This window comes from Cryptomeria japonica, chromosome 5 (genome assembly GCF_030272615.1).
Source record: "Cryptomeria japonica chromosome 5, Sugi_1.0, whole genome shotgun sequence".
Taxonomy (NCBI): domain Eukaryota; kingdom Viridiplantae; phylum Streptophyta; class Pinopsida; order Cupressales; family Cupressaceae; genus Cryptomeria; species Cryptomeria japonica.
The window spans coordinates 432,960,657-432,980,955 of NC_081409.1; positions in this window are offsets into that span (position 1 = coordinate 432,960,657).

Consider the following 20,299-nt stretch of genomic DNA (forward strand, 5'->3'; position numbering starts at 1 on the left):
ATAAAGCATACCACTTGGTGGATGCTAGGATACCAATGATCGGGTTAGAGATGTTCAAATTATGGTAAGGACAAAGAAACTTACATTCCCCACTCTCAAGTCCCTGTCATTATGATTCAGGTAAATTGGTGGTGCCAGGTGTGTTCATGGATGTCGACCTTCTCAAGGTTGTTGCAAACAGATATGACCTCGTCTCGAGGATTATAAGGGGAAATGAAGGTGAAACTCTGCTTATTATCAGAAGAGAAGAATTCTAGGAAATTTTTTACCTATATGAACCATCTGCTAACCTGGTGCAAGTAATCCTGAATGAGTTAAAACAGAGTATTATAAAATGAAGGAATTCATTAGAAGTAATTTCCTTCCAATGCATTTGGCTAGAGCAGGAAATACAACATATTACATTGGCCCTAGTTCAGAGGAGCCATTCCCTATTGATGATTTTTCTCCATATTTTCAGGCTACCTTTTTCTCTCTATGTTAGATATTGGGTTTCAATCCAATTGTAGTTATGTCACCCGATTTCATGTATATGGCCATGCAAATTCAACATCCAGATTATACAATGGTTTTTTGCTTCGCCCCATACCTTGAAGATAAGATTCATGAGGGGTTACAGGATATTAAAAATGAAGTGGCTAGTGCTAAATTCTATTGGTATTCCTTGCTCATACACATGTTCCTGTATAGGAACACAAATTACTTTGAAGGTACCATGAACCTCAAAAGGACAATTGATAATAAGGGGATCCCAGTGCATCTTTGGAGCATGGATATATCTTGGGACAGATAGGAGGATGGTTTTGTGAGATTTGATAACAAATTTGCTTCTAAGTTGAGGCAAAGGTTGATAGTGAACCCACCAAGGATCCCTCAGGAGCCGCATTATTTTGTATGACCTAAAGAGAGATTACCACTTGTGAGGATTGAGCATAATTGGGGGGATTTCATCCCTTATCTTGTAAGCAATGTTATTAGAATCTATGGTTTCTCCGGTTAGCCACATGTATTGCCTTTTAATGTTCCATTGAGAATGGGGTTTGTTGAGGTAATGTGGTAGATAGGGTGCATTCATGATAAGGAATTAAAAGGAAAGGGCAAAGGAACAATTTTCCCCGATTATACTATCATCCCATATTTTATGATTCTGAAAGGAGGATATGAGCATTTTGACAAATTCTTTGCACCATATCATTTAAGGGTGAGCATAGCTAGACACAATGACCCAAAGGGGTTTTACAATATCTTCAAGAAAAGAATAAAAGGAGTTCTATTGCCTCATGAGCATAACTTTCCTGAGGATATAGTTAGAAATAAATTTGATTCCATTAATCAGGAGTGGAAGAAAGAGAAATGGATAATTTTCAGGAAGTTATGGGTTGCAATTCAGAAAATGGATCCAAGCTATGATCTAGAAAAGGATTTTACTCCATTTTGTGCTAAAGTCAATTTTGTTATGAACAATTTCAATGAATTGAAGTTGATATTGAAAGAGAAGAAGGACAAACTTGAAGAAGTTCATGGCCGACAAGTTGAAACAAGGGATGTACATTGTCCAACACCCATCACTGTGGAGGGATCATTTTTGATTCATCAAAAGGGGATGCAATAGTCAAGCTCATGACCTCCTTTGCCTCAAAGAATAGATGACATGATAGAAAAGAGACCTATTTATGAATCTTCTGAAAAGAGAGAAAGAGAAGAAACAAGTGATGAAGAGGAGAGAAATATTGACAATGGAGGGTTAGTAAGGAGAAAAAGTAAAAGGATAATTAAGACAAAGCCTTCCCCAAAGATGCAAATCAAGCCTTTTAAAAGAGTCAAGATCATTGATCTTGAAGACTCATATATAAATCCTTCACCACCAACTTTGCCCTTTTCACCCATAAGGGAGGATGAAGAACATATGGAGGAAGATATGTTTGTAGGAACAAGTGTAGAAATGAAAATTGGTATTCCTCTTTTGCCCCCTAATTTGGAGTTGGACCTCACTCCTTTAGATATTCAAGGTAAAGCTTTCAGGGATACAAGAAAAGAGGAATGTGATAAGTTTCTTGAAGATGATACTTTGGTGAGAAGCCCAACCTTTTTGTAGTTAGTATGGAAGATGAAGAGTACAAAAGGAGGAGTACCGAGAAAAAGGACCAAAGGCAAGATAGATCTGATCAAGAAAATCAGGAAGAGGTCAAGAATTAAATCATGGAATAGTTTAAAATAATCACTACAGATGAGGGCAGGATGATTATAAGTCAGGGTGTAGTTATGATTTTACTAGAATGGGACATAGCAGATGCAATGACTTTTGATGCAATTAGGAAATCAAAAGGCCAACAATTCATTTCAGAGGAGGAAGCAAGGTTGGCATTAAAATGATAAGATTTTGTAGATGATTATGCAACCTTGGCAATATGGGAAATAGATGAAGGACCTATAAAGCCTAACATTAATGACTTAAACCCCATGTATACACCTAAAAATTGGCTATGAGCAATTAAATAAATATTTTATATTTATTTAATGATTATTCATCTATTAAATAGTTAATTTGAAAAGATTAATTTATTTAATTCATTTCGTGTCTTTCTATTAATTAATATTTTATTAATTAATTCATCTATCTTATTCCTCTAATTAATTAAATATCTAATATTTAATTATTCCTTCTAACCAAGTTAATTAAATATTTAATATTTAATTATCTCCTCCAATCAATTAAATATCCAATATTTAATGTTTATTCTCCTATCCTATAGTCTCAAATATTAAATAATTATTAAATTATTTAGTCCCTTTTCCAACTCATTCTTCCATCTCCACTTCATCTTCCCTTTGCCAACTCACCCATTATGTGGCTAAGGAAATTAATATTTCTTAATATTAATTCATGATTTATCTTCAACTTCCAAAATTAATGAAATTGTGTATGTACACATATTTCATAACCATTTCCTATATTCTCTCCAACACCCCCTACATCTTAGGAATTACTTGAGTCCACTTGTCCTATCATGCCTAAATTTCCTCCAACCATCCCTAGATTCTCTCAGTCAGCAACCCAGTCAAGGTGAGATGAGTGACACTTGTCTTCTCCTTCCCCCTTTCTCTCAACCTTCACCTTTGCTCATAGCCATTCAAATCTGCAGATCTGATCATGATTGTTGATCTGAGCCACATCATCTTATCCTCTCAAAGTCTATAAAATCAAGAGCTTTAGTTGAGAGAGTGTAAGACTTCAAGAGACTTCAAGTGCATTTTGCAAGATAATCATATGCATCCATGAGTTTTTGAAGTAATTAGCAAATAGCAATTATCATATATCATTTTAGCATAATCATGTAGCATTTGCATATCATAGTATCAGTTAACTACAAGTTATCAGTCCATTCTTCATATGCCATCTTGAAAGCCAACAATGCATTGTCTAAGAGCACACCATCTACAACCAGGAACAGTGGAGTTAGGACACAATGAGACATAAATCATGAAGGTGAAATAATGTTTTATTTTAATATGTATTTCATGTAGTTTCATTGGTGGATTTTGGATTTCCTGTATGCATTTCTATTATATTTTGTGAAAATAACTTATTACAGGTAATATTCTAAGGATGAAATTCAAGCTCACACACCCCAACTTAAGGGGAGGCCTTATTGTAAAAAGAGAATCTGACACTTCAAGTGTAGAGGCTACAAATTTGAATGTTGATGTTGCTAAATTGGCACATGAGACTTCAAAAAGAGAAGCCTTGGAAAAGGTGGAGTTAATGAGAAATTTTGATAAGATTTTAAATGATTACAATGCAACTAAACAAAGGTGTGTGGAGTTGCAAATGAGAGTTAAACTTCTTGAGCAGGGATAGATAAATGTTTCCTCTTCTGCACTTACAGTGACATCTGCACTATCAACATCTAGGTCATCACCTGTTATTCAAGAAGAAGAAGCAGTTCAACTTGATATAAATGTTGGTATCCCTGGTATATCATTAGTCCCATATGACGATGAGTTTGAAGCCACTAGATCTACTGAACCAGCTCAATCTCAGCTCTTGGAGAAGATTGTTGAATCAAAAAATAAGTTGAAAGAATCAGAAAATCAATCAGAAAAGGAAATAGTTAGCTCAGTGCTAACTCATTTAAATGAAAAGGTTGATAGTAGAATCAATAGTATTCATGCCTTATATTCTTTATTATTTAATGCTATTAAAAAATTGATGACGATAAACAAGTGGCAATTCCTTTGTTCACAAAATGGGTGCAAAGGGGAAATGAGCTCAAAATAATGTCTATGGCTTCTAAGTATCATGCTGAGAGACCACATGCACTCCAACCAACATATTTATTGGTAAAATCAATGCAGGTAGCCCAAATTTTGCCAAAAAATATATAAAGAAAGGTAAGGGAACTGATGATTAATTTTAGTTAGTTAACTGAAACTCTTTTGCCATATATTGAGGATGAAGATGGGACAGTCAAGCCTCTACAATTTTGGAAGGAGGAGGCAGAGAGAGTCATCAATACCTAGGTAGAGTTAATATGTGAAGGGCTAAATGTGGATATGCTAGAGGATAGCATGGACAAAATAATTTCCACGGGGTCATTTTTTGAATCTTTTGAAAGAGAGGCAAATCAAGTAGCCGATAAATACACTCCATATAGGGCTAAAGTTGATGAAGTCATGGGTTTTGAATGACCATCTAATGAAGAGTACAATGGATGGAGTAGGATGTATCTAAATTATGAATAAAGGTTGCAAATAGTTTGATATAACTATTTTGGTCTTTTAGTGGCGGATATCTTTTGAACCAGAATATCAGTGATGGTGGTAAAATTCATCATGAGTTTTTGAGAAGTGGCCACATATTTTGATCCTGCATGAACGAAATCAAGGATGGAATATTTTTGTAACAAAATACAGTTGTATGTGATCATTTTAGGATGACAAGTGTCTCCTCTGGCCTGAAGCTTGTTAGCTCCCTTATTTTTTATAAAAGGGAATTGAGGGCTATGAGACAGGGTTCCGATTTTGGTCCCTTGAGTTTTTCAAATTTTTGGTTCTAATAGCAAAGTCTAGGTGAAACGAGCAAATTATAAATTCATTTGTAGAGAAAATAGAAAGAGTCTTGTGTTTTGTTTTTCTACACATTCTTGAAGGAGTTATATATAAATTGTATTTTGACAGAGGCAGCTGAATTATTCAGTAAAAATATAATTGAAATCCATTTCTTTGTAGTGTATTAATCTACCATATTTTTAATGAATAATATCAAGGGTTTTCTCATTCATTTAATTTTTGTGGTGTATGTATTCTCTGTTCATGCTTTGGTCTAAGGGGCCAATTAAATGTATGAGTACAATTGTAGAGTGGTAAAGATATTGTAGGGATTTTGATAAGTAGTTTTGGGTTGGGGTTGCAAATGTGATGTATTGCAAGGCAATATTATCTTAGATCTATGCGTTTTTAGATAAATTCTATCTAAATTAATTTTATGTAGTATGAATTTATGTACCCAATGGAGTAAGGCACTGATTGTAGCTTGCAGCTATCTTAGTGTCAATTTTCTATTCGAAATCACTAGCAATTTGCTATAATTTGTTGAATATCAGAATATTTTCATTTTCATGTATGTTTCTAAGTGCACATAATCATCTCATGCTCCAAATTGGTTGAGGATCACTAAGGAATTTTCCATTCCTGAGCATTCTTCCTTTCTGTCGAGCCTGTACATGAGATTATCTGCTTTGTTTCATGCATAATTTGTGAGTGTGGTGTAGAGATCACAAATTGGTGTAGGGATCACCCTCTCGAGTTTCGTAGAGCCCAAAGTGTAGAAGGATCTTGTATCCTTGTCGAATTTGGTCCAAGTCTGAAGAATATTGATAGTTGGAAGTGGCTTTGCATAGGTATTTGGTGGAATCAACTTGGTTTCTTCCTTGTAGTAGTGTAAACCAGTTCGCTTTTTGGGAACCAACAAAAATAGCGACTCTGCTAGGGAAAGTATTGCATTAAATTTTCATAGTGTTTCTGTGATTTGACGGTTGAGTCCGCAGTTTTATGTTTCTGGTTTATGTTTTCCTCTGAAAAAGGGTGTTCTACATTTTTGTGAGAAAGACATTCCGATTTGTGAACAAGGTTCACAAATTTCTTTCAAAGATTACCAAGCAGTGTATTATTTGGTATCTCAAAGCGATTCGGGTGGTGACTCTAAGGTTTCTACACGAGTGCGTATATTTTTGAATAATTCTAACAAATTTTTGAAGGGTTTTGTTACTATGAGTAAAGCAAAGAACATCAGAGGTTACATGAGGCTGCATCCTGAAGAAAAGTTGGAAGATCTTCATGGAGCTCCATAGAGACACGAGACAAGAAGAAATGCAGAAACAAGCACTGCTCCCTCGTAATGGAAACCTAAGCACAAGAATGCAAGTAAGTCACATTTAAATCCTATTCCTAAAGTTCATACATCATCCTCTAAAAGTTCTGATTCAGATAGTTTAGGATTTTTCAATTCCTTGTTTGATACACCTGTTCAAGAAGAGGTGCAACCACATAGAAAAGAAGTTACTCAAGCTCAGTATTTAGAAAAGAAGAGAGATCAGAGTAGAAGTAGAAGTCACCAAAGTGAAAATTCTATTGGTGTACCTCCTCCTCTGGGTCTCACAACATATTTTTCTCATGGTTATGAGTCAATCCAAGAACAAGGTAATCTGAACTTAATTGATTTAGATGATACTTCTGGATCTGAGATAACTTTACTAGATCCTAAAGAATTTTTTGTAGATATAGACACATTGAGAATATAACTCTAATAACAAATAGATTTGAGAAGTAAAAGAGAAAAGGAAAAGGAATCTGAAGTCATTAGAGTTGTGATAGAGAGAGACCATTTAATACGATAATTGGCAACACTCAAAGCATTGGGTCAGGAAAATGTTAAGCCTAGTGCTGAGGGTCCTATTCTAAGAGAGATCTTAGATAAAAAATCTAAAAGTATTACAAAGGAAAAGGCTAAGAGTAATGTGGATAACCAAAGGTTAGTAGATTCTAGTCATCCAAGAGTTTGGATTCCTAAATTAGATCTGGATAAAGGTAAACAAAGGGTATCTAGTATTAAGGTAGATGATACAAAATCTTCAACTATCCCAGATATAAGTCAAGAATTATCCCAAGTTGACATTGAGCTAGAAAGAGATATAATATAAAATAAAACTCTTGCAAAAGAGTTGAAGAGAGTTGAAATGGAAGCCTCAAATGTAGAGAAAAAAAGGAAAATTGATCTCTTTAAGTTGTCAACATTAAACAATGCTTCATTCATTGCTGGCCCATCCAAAACTCAGGCTATTTCTGGTATGATTTCTACAAACACCAAATGTTAGTACAAATACTCTTGCCCAGAATGTTCAGAATACTCATAATACCGGAGTTGCAATTATTGGACAGAGAAGCCAAGCGGCTACTCAAAGTAGTAGTCAACCCCAACTTTCTAAATATTTTAATACTGCTACTGATGTTAACACTAGAACAAGTACTATTGCAACTAATACCACAACAAATGTTGCAGGACAAGCTATAGTTGGGCAGTTTCAAACAAGACCTATTCATCTAGAAAGATATAGGCAGTTACATTTTGATGGGATCCCAGGATATCCTAATGCAATCCCAAATGACTTAAGGGATAAATTCAGTAAGTTTGCAGGCAATAATGCTATTATTGGTGAGGAACATCTAAGGGAATTCACTAATAAGTTAAATGAATATGAGGTGGAGCATGAGGACGTTGTTATGAAACTATTTGTACAATCTCTGATAGAGGATGCTATGGATTGGTACAAAGGATTACCAACTGCACGTATTAGCTCCTGGGAAGAATTTGAGAGGTGTTTCAAATAGGAGTATGGTGATAAAACAAATAAAAGCTTCATGTTAAATGAGTTCAATAACATTAAGAAGTCATTAAATGAGGATGTGGCTGATTTTAATATCAGGTTTCAAAAGGCCATGCATAAGTTGTATCAGGTTTTAAGGTCGGATGATAATGTTTGTCTAACCACATCTATGAATGCATTTGATGCAAAAATGACATACATCCTTAGAGATAAAGATCCTCAAACTCTTAGAGATTATTTTAGGATAGCTATTAACATTGAAGGGAATAGAAGAGCTTCAGGTAAGCTTGGAAGGAGAGAGGATCCTAGATTTTCTAAGAGTGCCAAAGATAAAGTTGAAAAGTCTTTAGGATCAAAACCTAAAGAGGAAGACAAACATGATAAGGTACTTAATACCTTGAAGGATCTAAAATTAACTGTGGCAAAGAATGATAAGGGTCCTGTACCAAAAAAACCATAGTTTAATAAATTTAATAGACCACCAAGATTGTAGGATTATCCTTACAACACAAATTGGAATGATGGAAAACCTTTTCAGCAACAAAAGGGAAAACAAGAATAGCAAACTCCTGACCCATTATAGAAACAAATAGTGAATATGGTGGAGGATACACCTTGGTGTGTTGCTTGTTAATCATCCTATTCACCTGAATACTATGCTATAGCACAATTTATTTCTGCCAAGGATGAGCTATATGAAGAAGAGGAAGAACCTTTTGAAGGTGACAATGTTGATTGTCTCATGATTACTTCTTATCTTTGAGGAGAAAAATATTCTTCTGACATTGAAACCCAAGACTTGGATATAGATCATCAAAGGCAAATAAATGAATCATATCAGCAAGTTTTTTTTGATGAAGAGTTATGTGTTGATGATAGAATGTGTAATGTTGAACAAGGTGAGAGTTTTGTATCCTTGGAAGACCCTTAGATGAAGAAATTGCTAAAATAACAACTGCTATGATAGCTAAGGTTAAAAGTAATTATCAATTGAGAAACATAACTATTGGTGAAGATGAGGGCAAACTTTCTGGTTCATTTGTCAAAGAATTAAAAAATAAAGGCAAGGAGGTCAAGGAGGATAAGTCAGGGAAGGATGAAATACAAATTAAGGAGGTCAAGAGAAAGGAGTGGGATAAGAAAGTTGAGGTTGTAAAACCTAATGAGAAAAATGTTTCACCTAAGGTGAAGACAAAGATGGTTGAAAAATACACTTCGCCTGCTAAAGAATACGTGAAGAAAACACAAAATATTGGAGGCAACAAACCAAATAAACATGAAGAACAATTAGGTATATCTCTTGAATTGACAAATTACACACCTATTGATATGCTTCAGTTGCTTTCTCAGATTACAGTTAAAGTTCCTTTACAAGAAATACTAATAATTGAAGAGCATAGAGAGAAAGCCATGGCCTGGGTCAAGGGTGTTTCTTATTTTGCTCAGATTGAACATGAGAATGTTTCTCATAATGTAAAGGAACAAATGAATAAAAATGAGACAAAGGATAAAGAGTTAGAGGGAATGGTTTCTTAGATTCTCCAAATCTATCTTGTAGATACAATAGGTGAGAACCCTGATAACGTGGATCCTTTCTTTCTGAGTGTTATTATAAATGGAAGAGTTCTAAAGAATTGTATGATCTATTCTAGGGCTTCAAATAATATCATGCCAGTAAGGATAATGCAATCCATGGGTTTAAAAGTAGATACTCCTCAGGGTAGATGTGCTATGGATTCAAGAGAAGTACCTATGATAGGTACTATAAAGGCACTACCTTATAAAACTGTTGCCTTCCTTGAGAAGGAGTTGACCATGAGTGTCCTAGTTGTGGACATCCCACCACATTATGGGATGTTGTTGTCAAGGAAGTGGAGTACCTCTGTGGGTGGAAGTTTGCAATGCAAATTATCTTATGCTAGCTTTTGTATTGACGGTAGAAATGTAAAGGTTAAAAGAGAATCCAGGGTACCATATATGATGGTGCATGTAGCAGACTCTGATGGGGACATGACTTGTTTTGTACACACATAAATCAATGCATTCAGAGTTGAGGAAGTAGAAAAATCATCGAGCGATGATAATTTATGGACTATGTATTTTGATGGAGCCAGTTCTAAGGAGGGCTCAAGTGCAGATGTATTATTCATATCACCCCATGGAGAAACTTTTAAATTTTCTTTTACTCCAGCATTTGCATGCACAAATAATGTGGTAGAGTATGAAGCATTGCTGCTGGGGTTGAGATTTGCTGAAAAAACATGGGATAAAGAGTCTCAAAGTCATTGGAGATTTTAAATTAGTCATATCCCAAATTAGATCTAAGTATGCATAAAAAAATAAAAGGTTGAAGCAATATAGAAATGCTGTATGGGATCAGATTGAGAATTTTGATGCATTTGGTATTGAATGGAAGGAAAGAAGCCATAACAAATGATTGATTTGCTGGAAAATATAGCTTTAAGGCCAGAGGATATCACTTTTGCTGGAATCTCAAAAGTTGAGGTTCAAATGAGGTCTTCAGTCCCTAACAACATTAACAGTTTTTCAACGATGATGATGATATCTTAAGGTTTCTACATTGTGTAGATGAATATGAGAATCAGGAGATTTATTTCAGCACCTTTGTACAAACAATGGATGATAAAGAAACAATCCTTGAGAAGGAGGTAATTCAATTGAAGACAAGTTACAAAATTCCCAAAGGTCTGGTGGTCCTAGAAAGGGTGTTTGATAGTCAAGACAAGGCCAGGGTTGCTACTAATTCCCAACACCCTGAGGATTTAGAAGAAGTTAACCTTGGGACATAAGGATCCCCAAGGAAGGTGTATATAGGAAAGAAGATGTCACCTAGGGTTAGGAAAATGCTGATTGATTTGTTGAGAAAATATAAGCATGTTTTTGCTTGGTCATATGATGACTTAAAGGCTTATAGGGAAGATTTATTTCAACATGAAATTCCTTTAAAGGAAAATGCTAAGCCTTGTAGACAGAAGCAGAGGCCTATTAATCCAACCTTAGCACCTGAAATGCAAGAAGAGCTTGACAAGTTAAGAGATGCTAGGATTATAAAGCCTATCAGACATTCATCTTGGGTGTCTAACTTGGCACCTGTGAGGAAAAAGAATGGATATATCAGATTGTGTGTTGATTTTAGGAATCTAAATATATCCTCATTAAAAGATAATTATCCATTGCCCAATATGGAAGCAATGCTACAAAGGGTAACATGATGTGAGCTCTTGTCTATGATGGATGGATTTTTAGGCTACAACTAAGTAATGGTCAAAGAATTAGAACAATACAAAACAACATTCACTACACCTTGGGGAACTTATGTTTATGTAAGAATGCCTTTTAGTTTAACAAATGTAGGAGTGACATTTCAAAGAGCCATGTATGTTGCATTTTATGACATTATAAATGTGTTCTTAGTGATATATCAGGATGATTTAACATATTATTCCAAGAAGGAAAGTGATCACTGTGGTCACCTTGAAAAATTTTTTGACAGGGCTGTTGAATATGGGATATCTTTAAACCTAAAGAAATGTGCTTTTTGGGTAACTGAAGGTAAGCTGTTGGGTCACATTGTTTCAAAATATGGTGTAAGGATTGACCCGGAGAGGGTAGTAGCAATTGACAAGGTCCCTTAGCCCAAAACAGTGAAAGGTATTCAATCATTCTTTGGGCAGATTAATTTTCTCAGAAGATTTATCATAAATTTTGTTGAAGTCAGTAGGCCCATATCCAAGATGTTGAAGAAAGATGCAAAGATAGAATGGGACGAAGAGCCAGTCAGGGAATTCTAGGAGATCAAGCAGTCTATTAAGAATGCACCTATTCTGAAGACACTTGATTATGGAAAACCTATGCAAATCTTCTCATTTGCATCTTTTCATACTATCATTGTTGTCTTGCTGCAAAAGAACTCAGAGGGTTTTGAACAACCTATAGAATTATTTAGTAAATCCTTGCAAGCTATAGAGCTGAAGTATGATTTAAATGAGAAGAAAGCCTATGCACTAGTGAAGGCAGTTAAAGCTTCTAGGAGTTATTTGATGGGAGCAATAGTGGTTGCATATGTGCCTGGTGCTACAATCAAAGACATTTTCACACAACAAGAAGTGTCTGGAAGAAGATGCAGATGGATTAACATGATCCAAGAATTTAACATTGATATCCAAATCACTAAGTTAGTGAGAGGACAAGGATTGGATAAACTAATGGCCCAGAGTAATTTGGATGTCAATCAAATAAATATTTTAGAAGAACACAGATCTTATATCTGTGACATGGATGGCTATAAATGGTATGATGACATCGTATACTATTTGTAGAGGATGAAATGTCCTGGAGGCATGAGCAATAATAAAAGGAGGACATTAAAATTACATGCTATTAAATACGCCATAGTTAATGGGAGACTTTGGTGGAGGAACAATGATGGTGTCATGCTAAAATGTGTTGACCAGGATCAAGCTCAGAAGTCATTGTCTGAATTGCATAGTGCAGTTTGTGGAGGGCATTATATGGCCAAGACAACTGCATACAAGATATTAAAGGCTGGGTTTTGGTGGCCACCAATTTTCAAGGATGCACATCAATTAGTCAAAGAATGTGATCCATGCCAAAGGTTTTTGAAGAAAATTTAAATTTTCAGGGAATCTGCCATTAATATCCGTAAATGTGCAGGCCCCATTCTAGAAATGGGGTATAGATTTTATTGGAGAGAAAGAATGTAAATCTAGTAGTGTTCATTCTTGGATTTTGGTGGCCACTTATTATTTCACTAAGTGGGTTGAAGCCATACCTACTAGAAAAGCAACAAGTAAGGTGGTAATTGATTTTCTCACATATAATATATTGACTAGATTTGGATATCCAGAGAGGATAGTCTCTAATAATGCAATGAGTTTTAGGTCAGAGGAATATAAAAACTTCTACAACAAATATGGTATCCAAATCTCATATTCATCACCTTACCATCCACAAGGAAATGGGCAAGATGACTCAAACAATAAGAGCTTGATGAAGATTATCAAAAGAATCCTATTGAAAAACAAGAAGGCTTGGGATTCAAAGCTAAGATTAGCAATTTGGGTAGACAGGGTAACACTTAAGAAAGAAATTGGATGTGCACCTTTTGATTTGGTCTATGGCATGCATACATTTTACCCCAAAACAACCTGATGGAAATGTATAAGTTTGTCCCAACTCATGACAATGATATAGATGATGATATGCAGTTGAGGATTGAGGCTTTAATGGAACTAGATGAAACTAGAAGAGAAGCCAGTACCAGGAATGCAAAATTATAGATACAGGTTAAAAACCTATATGACAAAAGAAAAAATGCAAGAACTTTTCAAATTAATGATTTGGTTTTGATGTGGAATGCCAGATTAGAAGATAAGGGAAAACATGACAAGTTTGATGCCATTTGGCTAGGTCCATATCTGATCCAAAGCAAGTGGGGAGAAGATTCGTATATTATACAAGATATAAATGGCAACACTCTTGGATTGCCTATTCATGGACAATTCTTGAAGCTCTACTTTTCTTAAAGTAGTTATTATCCATGAGAATTAGTTAGGTTTTGTACATATTAGTATAATTTCCTTTCTGTTGAAGTTTCCCTGTCCAGGTAATTTCTTTTTGGGTTTGCTTTGCAAATGGTCTACTTCACCAAATATTTTGGAATTCTTGTTTCATTCTTGTGAAATGAACATCCCCAACTAGAGATACTGATAGGACCTAAAATTATGTTTTTCAAAATTTTGGTCACTGGGTAAATTTTGGTTTTCCTGGTTTTATCTTGCCCTCTATTAAAGTTTCAAGGTTTAGGGTTTTAGGGGTTGTGATTTTTTATTAAGTCTTGTTATAGAAAAACCTTGAGCATGTTATGTTCTGTTGATACTTTTTCCACTTAAGCCAAGGGTCGGTTACCATTGGTAGGGCCATTTTATTTCCTAAGTGTTAAGTTGTGTTCGACCAGTCCCTGTATGGTTTTTCCTAAAAAATTTCCCTGTAGTCGGTCCCATTTTAATATTTGTGCCCGCACCCATCAAATTTTCCTATGTAATATTTTAATCCTTCGGTCGGTTGATAAAGGTAGGATAGATCTGATGGTCCACACTTCCCCTTGGTCGAAGGTGCAAGGAAGATAAAGACCGCAACATCATGAAATGATGCCACGTGTCCTCGGCAGAGAAGGGTGAGTCGATGGTTTGACCTTTCAAACTTTTAAAATTACCGGTTCCCAACAGGTAAAACCTAAGTTACTAAGGATGTATATTTATGCACGTGCTTATATTGAATGATGATGTTTTACTTCCAGTCCAAGAAGTACTCGAGAGTTAGCGGCTATTGTTAAGTGACCGATGCAGTTGGAAATTAAAAAAGAGCAGATCCAATAGTTTTCATAACCCCACAATCGAGAGATGTGAGGAGATTATGGACCATGGCATCACGAGATGATGCCAAGTGTCCAAGGCGGGCCAAGGAAAGCAGATGGTGGGGTCATTGAAAGTGGTGAAATAGGCAATGAGTTGGATATGCCACATAATGCTAAGGGTGGACCTGCTTGCCACATTGGAGGATCAATGTCAGATTGATTGGTTTGGTCCATGAGATTTGCCAGCGTGAAAGATGATTGATGGTCAAGTTTTAAACTTTTCAAATGCAAGTTAGAGCGGTTATTTCACTCGCGCGAGTAATAATGGTGGATCAGACAATGGCGTTTCATTCCAGGCTGTAATAAAAGAACTCTTAAAGCTATTTTGATTCATAAAGAAATTCATAGCGATTCAGAAGACATCCCCGCGGCTGAAGAAGATTGAGACAGTTTCTTGCAACACCGAATTCCTATCCCTCTAGTTTAATCAATGTAGTAAGTTCGTTTGATCTTTTTCATCTATTTTTCAAGCAATTAATGTTTTAAATTGTGCACAAAATTATAGGAAAAGAGTTTCAATTGTTCTAGGGTTAGAAGCTAAACATAGAAAGGTGAAATTTGCTTGAATTACTATTGTAATTTAAATCTTGTGTTAGCCCTAGTCTTTTCCTTCCCAATTTGAGGTTGTAGTATAAAACCATAGTTCAAAAGATGGCTCCCTCATGAAAACATTATGGGAAAACTGAATACCTAAAAAGGAATATTTATGATGATTTCTTTGACCAATTGAAGCCCTCGACAAATTATAGATACCAAGGGCAGAAATTTGTTAGTGGAAAAACCCTAGTAGAAGGGTTAAATGATAAAGCATACCGCTTAGTGGATGCTAGGATACCAATGACTAGGTTAGATATGTTCAAATTATGGTATGGACAGAGAAAATTACATTCCCCACTCTCACGTCCCTGGCAGTGTGATTTGGGTAAATTGGTGGTGTTGGGTGTGGTCATCGATGCCAACCTTCTCAAGGCTGTTGCAAACAGATATGACCCTGTCTCGAGGGTCATAAGGGGAAATGAAGGAGAAAATTTTCTTATAATCAGAAGAGAAGAATTCCAGGAGATTTTTGACCTATATGGACCATCTGCTAACCTAGTGCAAGTAGACTTGAATGAGTTAAAAGAAGCATATTATAAAATGAAGGAATTCATTAGAAGTAATTTCCTTCTAATGCATTTGGCTAGAGCAGGAAATACAACATATTACATTGGCCCTAGTTCAGAGGAGCCATTACCTATTGGTGCTTTTGCTCCCTATTTTCAAGCTACCTTTTTCTCTCTGTGTCAGATATTGGGTTTCAATCCAATTGTAGCTATGCCATCTAATTTCATGTATATGGCCACACAAATCTAAAATCCAGATTATACAATGGTTTTTGACTTCACACCATACCTTGAAAATAAGATTCACGAGGGGTTACAAGATATTTAAAATGAAGTGGCTAGTGCTAAATTCTACTGGTATTCCTTTCTCATGCACATGTTTCTGTATAGGAACACAGATTACTTTGAAGGTACCATGAACCTCAAAAGGACAATTGACAATAAGGAGATTCCAGTCCAACTTTGGAGCATGGATATGTCTTTGGACAAATAGGAGGCTAGTTTTGTGAGATTTGACAACAAATTTGCTTCTAAGTTGAGGCAAAGGTTGACAATGAACCCACCAAGGATCCCCAAGGAGTTGCATGAATTTGTACAACCTAAAGAGAGATTGCCACTTGTGAGGATTACACACAATTGGGGGGATTTCATCCCTTATCCTGTAAGTACTATTATTAGAATCTATGGTTTCTCTAATCAGCCACATGTATTGCCTTTTAGTGTTCCTTTAAGAATGAGTTTTGCTGAGGTAATGTGGTAGATAGGGTGCATTCATGATAAGGAACTGAAGGGAAAAGGCAAAGGAACAAATTTTCCTGATTATACTATCATCCCATATTTTGTGTTTTTGAAAGGCGGATATGAGCATTTTGACAAATTCTTTGCACTATATCATTTAGGGGTGAGCATAGCTAGACACAGTGACCCAGAGGGGTTTTACAATATCTTAAAGACAGGAATAAAAGGAGGTCTATTGCCTCATGAGCATAACTTTCCCGAGGATATAATTAGAAATGAATTTGATTCCATGACTCAAGAGTGGAGGAAAGAGAAATAGATAATTCTCAAGAAGTTATGGGCTGCAATTCAAAAAATGGATCCAAGCTATGATCCATTAAAGGATTTTACTCAATTTTGTGCTAAAGTCGATTTTTTAATAAACAATTTTGATGAATTGACGCTGATATTGAAGGAGAAGAAGGCCAAACTTCAAGAAGTTCATGGCCGACAAGTTGAAAGAAGAGATGTACATCGTCTAACACCCATCACTATGGAGGGATCAGTTTTGATTCATCAAAAGGGGTTGCAATAGTCAAGATCACGACCTCCTTTTCCTCAAAGAACAAATGACATGATAGAAAAGAGACCTATTTATAAATCTTCTCAAAAGAGAGAAAGAGAAGAAACAAGTGATGAAGAGGAGAGCAATAGTGATAGTGGAGGGTTAGTAAGAAGAAAAGGTAAAAGGCTAATGAAGACAGATCCTTCCCCAAAGATGCAAATGAATCCTTTTACAGGAGTCAAGATCATTGATCTTGAAGAATCAGATAGAAATCCTTCGCCACCACCCGTGCCCTTTTCACCCATAAGGTAGGATGAAGAACAAATGGAGGAAGATATGTTTGTAGCAACAAGTGCAAAAATGCAAATTGGTATTCCTCTTTTGCCCCCTAATTTGGAGTTGGAACTCACTCCTTTAGATATTCAAGTTAAAGCTTTCAAGGATGAAAGAAAAGAGGCACGTGATAAGTTTCTTGAAGATGATACTTTTGTGGGAAGCCTGACCTTTTTGCAATTAGTATGGAAGATGAAGATTGAAGAATACAGAAGGAGAAGTACTGAGAAAAAGGCCCAAATTCCCGATAGATCTGATCAAGAAAATCAGGGAGAGGTCAAGAATTAAATGATGGAAGAGTTTAAAGGAATCACTGCAGATGAGGGCAGGATGATTATAAGTCAGGCTGGAGTTCTGATTTTACCAGAATGGGACATAGCAGATGCAGTGGGTGTTGTTGCAACTAGGAAATCAAAAGGCCAACAATTAAGTTTAGAGGAGGAAGCAAGGTTGGCATTAAAAGGATTAGATTTTGTAGATGATTATGCAACCTTGGCAGTATGGGCACTAGAGGAAGCACCTAGAAAGCCTAATATTAATGACTTAAACCCCAACTTAAGGGGATGCCTTATTGTAAAAAGAGCATATGACACATCAAGTGTAGAGGCTACAAAGTTGAATGTTGATGTTGCTAAATTGGCACATGAGACTTCAAAAAGAGAAGCCTTGTAAAAGGAAGAGTTAATGAGAAAGCTTGATAATCTTTTCAATCATTACAATGCAACTTAACAAAGGTGTGTGGAGTTACAAACGAGAGTGCAACTCCTTGAGTAGGGACAAATAAAGGTTTCCTCTTCTGCACTTATAGGGACATCTGTGCCATCAACATCTAGGTCATCACCTGTTATCCAGGAAGAAGAAGAAGTTCAACCTGATGTAAATGTTGGTATCCCTGGTATATCATTAGTCCCATATGATGATGATGATGAGCCTGAAGCCACTAGATCTACTGAACCAAATCAATCTTAGCTCTTGGAGAATATTGTTGAATTAGAAAATAAGTCGAAAGAATCAGAAGATTGATCAGCCAGGCAACAAAAGGAAATAGTTAGCTCAGTGCTAACTCATTAAATCAAAAAGTTGATAGTAGACTCAATAGTATTCATGCCTTACATTCTTTATTATTTAATGCTATTAAAAAAATTGATGATGATAAATAAGTGGCAATGCCTTTGTTCACAAAATAGTTGCAAAGGGGAAATGAGCTTAGAATAATGCCTATGGATTCTATGTATCATGCTGAGAGACCACATGCACTCCAACCAACATATTTGTTTGTAAAATCAATACAAGAAGCCCAAATTTTGCCAAAAAATATAGAAAGAAAGGTAAGGGAATTGATAAGAAATTTCAGTGAGTTGAATGAAACTCTTTTTCTAGATATTGAGGATGAAGATGGGGTAGTCAAGCCTCTACAATTTTGGAAGGAGGATGCAGGGAGAGAGTCATCAGTACCCAGGTAGAGTTAATATGTGAAGGGCTAAACATGGATATGCTAGAGGATAGCATGGACAAAATAATTTCCACGAGGTCATTTTTTGAATCTTTTGAAAGAGAGGTAAATCAAGTAGCCGTTAAATACACTCCATACAAGGATAAATGTGATGAAGTCATGGGTTTTGAATGGCCATCTGATGAAGAGTACAATGGATGGAGTAGGATGTATCTGAATGATGATTAAAGGTTGCAAATAGTTTGATATAACTATTTTTGTTGTTTAGTGGCAGATATATTTTGAACTAGAATATCAGTGATGGCGGTAAAATTCATCTTGAGTTTTTGAGAAGCGGTTGCAGATTTTGATCCTGGATGAACAAAATTAAGGATGTAATATTTTTGTAACAAAATGCAGTTGTATGTGATCATTTTAGGATGACAAGTGTCTCCTCTGGCCTGAAGCTTGTTAGCTCTCTTGTTTTTTATAAAAGGGAATTCAGGGCTATGAGACAGGGTTCCAATTTTGGTACCTTGAGTGTTCCGAATTTCTGGTTCTAATAGAAAAGTCTAGGTGAAACAAGCAAATTGTAAATTCATTTGTAGAGCAAATAGAAAGAGTCTTATGTTTAGTTTTTTCTGCAGGTTCTTGAAGCAGTTATATCTAAATTGTATTTTGACAGAGGCAGCTGAATTATTTAGTAGAAATATAATTCAAATCCATTTCTCTCCAGTGTATTATTCTACCATATTTTGAATGAATAACATCAAGGATTTTCTCATTCATTGCACTGTTGTGGTGTATGTATTCTCTATTCATGCTTTGGTCTAAGGGGCCAATTAAATGCTTGAGTAGAATTGTAGAGTGGTAGGGATATTGCAGGGATTTTGATAAGTAGTTTTGGGTTGGGTTGCAAATGTGATGTATTGCAAGGCAATACTATCTTAGATCTATATGTTGTTAGATAAATTCTATTAGAATTAATTTTATGTAGTATGAATTCATGTACCCAATGGAGTAAGGCACTGATTGTAGCTTGCAACTATCTTAGTGTCAATTGTCTGTTCGAAATCACCAGCAATTCACTATAATTTGTTGAATATCAGAATATTTTCATTTTCATGTATGTTGCTAAGTGCACATAATCATCTCATGCTCCAAATTGGTTGAGGATCACTAAGGAATTTTCCATTCCTGAGCATTCTCCCTTTCTGTCGAGCCTTTACATGAGATTATCTGGTTTGTTTCATGCATGATTTGTGAGTGTGCTGTAGAGATCAAAAATTCGCATAGGGATCACCCTCCTGGGTTTTGTAGAGCCCAAAGTGTAGAAGGATCTTGTATCCTTGTTGAAGTTGGTCCAAGTCTAAAGAATATTTATAGTTGGAAGTGGCTTTCCATAGGTATTTGGAGGAATCAACTTGGTTTCTGCCTTGTAGTAGTGTAAACCCGTTCATTTTTCGGGAACCATTCCACACCTCATCACACTCCCTTCTTCACACAAATCAATCATACACATCCTTATATACAAGATAGATCATCAAAGCTTGAACCAAGTTGGCCTAAACCAAAAATATACTTTTTAGACCAAAAATACACAAATTGATCCACTCTAGGAGAAAGAGAGGACCTGAACACATCTCCCAAAGATTAATTCATCAATTTGCAATCACCAAAACATAACCAACAACATATCCACATGTTACACATCGATATAAACAATTAATGGTCAAAAAATATTCTCCAATGCAAGGTCCACACGCTATGGTGAGCCCCATAACACATCAAACAATCTCTCACAACTTA